The 6,123-nt window shown below is 35.1% G+C and overlaps 1 long non-coding RNA gene across 1 annotated transcript; it reads left to right on the forward strand.

Moving 5' to 3' along the window:
* Positions 1-383: 383 nt before the first annotated feature.
* On the forward strand, positions 384-1,290 carry LOC109587942 (uncharacterized). Its single transcript, XR_002187883.1, has 5 exons — positions 384-483; positions 531-592; positions 907-974; positions 1,022-1,078; positions 1,125-1,290. It is a non-coding gene; the product is annotated as an uncharacterized LOC109587942 (long non-coding RNA).
* The last annotated feature ends 4,833 nt before the right edge of the window (positions 1,291-6,123 follow it).

Below are 6,123 nucleotides of genomic sequence, written 5' to 3' on the forward strand. Positions count from 1 at the left end.
TAAAACCCACGTCAGTATAGTCACCCTTTAAAAGGGGAGTGGTCAGGCTCTGCAATGTATATCAGTCTGTGGTGATGCCCAGAAAGTAGAACTGCTAGTGTTCCATGTATAAAGTCCAGGATTCCTTTGATAGATCCAAAGCAGACATCTACAGCAGTACCAATTAGTACAACTGTATAACTGAGTGTAAGGATGCATATGTTGGCACGTGTATCTCAGTATGGAGAATGGTAACAATGCTTGGTCACAGTCGACTTTACAGAGAATAATAAAATGAAGAAGAGAAGGTGGAAGGAACAATTATCGAATGAACAAAACACTGCAGAAGCATGCGCTTCAATACTAAAAAGCAAAACGCATCATATACATGTAATTTCTAATGAGTTTCATTTATATACATGTATGTGACTATCTCTCATTCTCCTTAGGATAATACCAGTATCACTGCCAGTACTATTACCAGTGCTCTTAATGACTACCCAAGTATATTCCCTCATTGTATAGTATTTGTTAATCATTATTATTAATAGGACAGAGGAGGGGATTGACTTCCGTACAATGGGAAATCACTAATCAGAATGCACTGGAGGAGGTGGGTATACGTGTAGATACATGTACGTGTGCAAACTTTAGCTCAAAATTTTTCAAAAAAGTTTAAAAACCCAATTTTATCAAAATGACTGAGAGGATCACCACTTTTGTATTTTTTCTGATACATATGCATGTTGTTATGTTGTGTAGAAAGCTTGAGCTGGTTCCAATTTAAAAGTTTGATTTTTATGAATTTTTAAAGTTGCTCCTAAAGTGATGTACATGTGCAATGTACAATGTATTGTTTTATTCATTGTCAACTCATGAAGTCTCTTTCTCCCTCTCTCTCTCCCTCTCCTTCATCTTAATATGAAGATTATAGCTGGTGTTTCTGTCAAAGTCTAAGAGAGTGTCCTCCATAGCCAAAACGCATAAGAGGAAAGGTTAGAGAAATGTAATGAGATTACTAAAATATACAAAGTTTTACTAGGTCGTGACAAGTTGAGCCTTATTGCTATAAAGAAAAACTGCTAACTATCCGTTGCAGGTGGGTGTGGTTGTGGGTGGAGTCAAACATGACGTACATTGTATAGGTTAATATGGAAGGAGTACCAGCAACACTGGTTAATATTTTGTCAAGACGTCAGCCATTAGCAGTTGCATATTTACGCGAGTACTTAGGACCTCAGGTACTGATTGACCTAAAGATCAGACTAATTATATGTATAAAACACATGTATGATGTATAATAGTATAATACTATGAATGTGTGTATATGTACTAGTATAATGATAATAATGATTATTTTAAGATTTTGTTCTTTTCTTTTTTTTTCAAAATTATGAATCAAATCAATTCTATTAATAAAATAGTTAAAAAGTTAGTGATGAGAAGGAAGGGAAAGTATGTATGAGTGTGTGTATGATGATATTGAAGGGGTGAGCAAAACTATGTGTGTGAAAAATCGAAAGAAGACGAGGTAGAGTGACTTTATACCTTAAACTGTAACTTATTTAGTTAATACTTCATTATACGATTGTTGCCATATTCAGCAACATAAATATATCCATCCTTATCCAGTGCTCCACCCCATGGGTATACTAATCCAGGGATTAATTTGACTTGTTTCCTGTCAGGACTCAGTACATGAAGATAGCCATTGTTACTTGATACAAAGATATATCCTTCATCATCAATAGCAATACCATCAGGTGTGTTAAAGTTACCAGCTGGATTATTGTATGTATCAACTTCAAGATGAGTTTTACCATCAGGAGAGAAGACTTGAACATGATGTTGACTTTGAATGGTAACGTGTATCTTTCCTTCATTATCAACTGCTACATCAGATGCAGTACCATCACACTGTATGATGTACAAATGTACCATCTTCTTTAAACACTTGTACTCTTTTGTTGCTGTGCTCAGCTACTAATATATTACTTTTACCATCAGTAGACATACCAAAAGGACGAGAGAATTGTCCATTTCCATTACCTTCACTACCAAACTGACTAATATACTGACCATTAGTAGCTGAGAAATACTGCACATGATGAAGATTATCATCAGACACATAGAGCCTGTCTCCTACCAGCAATAAACCCCATGGTCGTTGAAATTGCCCATCACCATTACCTTTAGATCCAATCCTTCTTACAGCAGTACCATCCTCACTAAATACCTGAACAAACCCAGCCCTACTACCAGCAAATACTTCACCATTAGTATGAACAGCAACACCAGTGGTACGATTCCCCACATTAAAGGATCTCTGGTTAGTTAGTGTGGTATAGTCTCTTGATGCTTTACTGACAGTTGATAAGGACTACCTTTAATATGGTGACCTCTTATAGTCACTGATGCATGGCCATTTGAATACATGATGAAAAACTGGATTTAAAGTCCTTATACACAGTAGTTAACTGACTTAATTCAGCCCCTATAGTACCCAGCACATCACCAATGTAAATATAGAATTAAGTAGTTCTTTTGCATCAAAATGATTATGACTATCTTTATTTGTAGGAGACCTCTTTCCCAGAGACTGTGTTCAATAAAATCATGTGAAGAGAGAGCTAATGATGATAAAGTTAAACAATAACTGAAAAGATGAGAAGATGGAGTTTTTGTTACAATCAAGTCGTCTAGCCACTCACTCAAATTCAGGTATACATAAAGTAAATTATTAGTATATATGCATGTAATTAATAAGTGATTGGTGACTAATGTAAAATCACCTATATAAAATCTGCCATCAGTATGCTTGTTCAATGTCATGTGTTACATAATTGTAAATTTGCCAATTACTTATCACAGATAGATTTACCCAATATTGCTCACTCTCATCTTGTGGAGTAGAGGCAGTAGCCATATGTGCCTGTTGTTAACATGGGTGACAGTTTCTTCATATTTTTCTTTCAATTACTTATAAAATAAATGGAAAGTTCTCTTTCTCCCTTGTATAGTATACATGTACTGAGACCTGTAAAGTAGTAGCAAAAATATTAGGCTTCAGAAAATTGTAATTTCACCAATGAAAAGCTTCTTTTTATTTATTATGGTGTGAAAGAATTAAAAGTAGAAAGTAGTGGGAAAACAAAAGAGTTGCAACTTGCAAGTTGGACTGACATCTTTGGAGTTGTACCAAAAGGATTTGGTTTTATGCTGCCATGTATATGCTTGCCCAATATTTCTTTTACTCTCTCCTACTCTGGACTGTACCCTAGCTCTTCATTATGTAGTACTTTTGACCAACCCTGTTGTATATCCCAGCCTGGTTATGTACATGTACAAGTCTTTTCCATAGCTTTAGCATTTACAAGTTAATGATACCTTAATTTCAATATTATTATTAGCTGCAAATGTTGTTTTTGCGTTCTGGTTCCAGCTGTTCTACCAGAAGTTGCCCATCATTTCTTCACAGTAATACATATGTAGTCATGATTATCTAAAAAGCACGAAGTGGCTCATTAGGTGCAGTTATTGGTGTATTCCCAATAACTGCATTTACTCACTTATTATGAGTTGGATTTGGATTGCAATAACTCACTTATCATATTCCAGATTGGGGTATTTGTGTATCTATTGGTGGAATTTAGGATCCTTAGACTAGCAAACTGCTGCTACAGCACTTCACTCGGGATAAAATTCAAGTAGCTATAACTCACCAACAAGAAAGATTTAAACATTTTCACACATATTAAATGTATAAATAGTCTTGATCTACTGGAAAAGCAGGGTTCTATCCAGTGGGGGGGGGGTGGGGGGGGGAAGCTTTTCCCCCAAACTCTTCATCTTCCCCCCCAAAACTTCAAGCTTCCCCCTGACTGTGTACTTCTGTAACTGCATGCATGTACTGTACATGTACATACATGTATGTACACAACCTTCCCCCCGGTCAACTGCTCTGGGCTTCCTCCCCAAACAAAAATTCCTAGATAGAACCCTGAAAAGAGTCTCATTTACCTCCAGAAAATACTACTGCTATTGCTGGGCATTTTCTCTTCAGTTAAAAAGCTTCTACTACCTAGAGCTGCTCTCTAAACATCTCGAGGCAGTAAAGCAAGACTTTTTCTAACAGAAGAGAAGCTCTCATTTGTTTAGAGCATGAGATTGTAAAGATATACATTTTCAAAGACAAAAGACGTCACACACAGGGCTGCCAATAGGCTATGCAGGGCCCAGGGCAAAAACTTAGATGGGGCCCCTACAAAATACTAATACAAATTCTATCCCCCCCCCTTATTAATAACAGCAAGAGTGGATAATTTTACTCTTGATAACAGGGATTAACTTAATGTCCCAGCAAGAGAGTTGTCATGATTTATTGAATTTTTTTCTGTAATACTTTACTGTTGACCATGGGCTTGGGGGCCTGGTGCAAAATGCCCCACCTGCCCCCCCATTGGCAGCCCTGATCACACAGAATGAATGAAAGACAGGCAGACAACCCTAGTATCTACCTAGCTCTAGTCCTTGCCTACAAAAAGCCGGGCGAGGCCAATAACAGTATCATTCAGACTAATTCTTTCTATATCTATTTAAACTATAAAACATAAACATTTTTCATTACATGATTATACAGGTTATATTCAGTTACAAACTTGCCAACAAGATTACTTGATTATGACATAGAGCTATTGGGATATCATATCCCAGCTAAGGTAAATATAAAGCTATTATTTTTTATTTTATTTGAATTTTTAAGGTACCAATACTGGTAGTAATGGAAGCAATGAGTCAAGATCCAATGCTTTTCAAAGATCCACAAAAGTTCAATCCTGATCGTTGGACAACTGACGATATACATCCTTTTATTCTGTTGCCACTTGGATTTGGAGCTAAAGGCTGCTGGGGTAAGTGTGCATTTAAAATAACAAGGATTATTGTTATAAATGAAATCTTTATTTTAAGCTTAGGATAAAGATTTGCTGAAGTTGAGATAAAATTCTTATATGCCAAGTATTAATTTAAATTAATTTTTTAGCATTTCATTTTTCACAAATATAACTTGTCTGTCACTTTAAAATGAAGTCCAATTTTCCCAGTGATAGGTTACCATATGATACCAGTATGATACTGTCTAGACCTAGTGTGCCCATTGAAGTCAACTTTACTCCTCGCAAAAATTGCATGAGTAGCTTTGTTTATAATTTTTGAATTAGTAAAATATTGTCCAGTTTTGTTTGATTCATGCTTGATTTATAAAAAAAGCACTTAAAAACACAAACTAAAAAACTGAACTAGCTATTTTAGATTTTGTACCTGGGTGCAGTCATAACCATGTAGCGAGATATGCTCCTTGTGTGAAACTAACACCATCAATGTCTGATTGAAATTATTCATTTTTCACCTGTAGAGATAGCTGCATGTGCATGTCTTTTATGTTCCCATAATGATTGTGTGCCACAGTCTTTTTGAATTGATGACAGTTTCCAAAACCTTATGTATTGCCATTGCTGTTGGAAAGATTTTTCTGCTGTGTCATTCAATGCCAAAAGTGTACATAACATCAGAAAATTAAGTTGGGAAAAAATATCTGTAAAATATTTGTGCTATTGATGTGTTACAATTAGAAAGAGAAAAGGCAAAGAAGATGATGAGTGTTGAAGGGAGGAGAACCATAATAATAATATAATATAATGTTTTAAGCTACGTTCTTTGATACTAGTTTTTCAATGGCTTAAATGGAGTACTGCATGCACAAGGGATTGTAAATAGCTAACAGATTATAAGATATTATTTTAACCATTATATGCAAAGCCCTAGACAAAGGACCAACCTGCATGGCATATGACAGCTATGCTATACTCATATTGCAGTTGTAACTGTGTAATAAATATTTTGCAGAGCACTATAAAAATAAATATGCCCAAACTATAGTGATCACGTCATCATTAATTTTTTGTTCACTTATAACTTGAAATATGTTTTACACTATCATTTATATGCAATATTATTAATGAGAGATAGCTCAAATTTGTAAATTGTATATAAAAACAGGATAGTTAAAAAAATCTGTGTCATACACGCAATTAATTAAATACTTGACATTTCAGATAACAAAAATGATGAATTACAATGTTATCT

Source organism: Amphimedon queenslandica, unplaced genomic scaffold, assembly GCF_000090795.2.
Source record: "Amphimedon queenslandica unplaced genomic scaffold, v1.1 AMPQUscaffold_12373, whole genome shotgun sequence".
In the NCBI taxonomy this organism is placed as follows: domain Eukaryota; kingdom Metazoa; phylum Porifera; class Demospongiae; order Haplosclerida; family Niphatidae; genus Amphimedon; species Amphimedon queenslandica.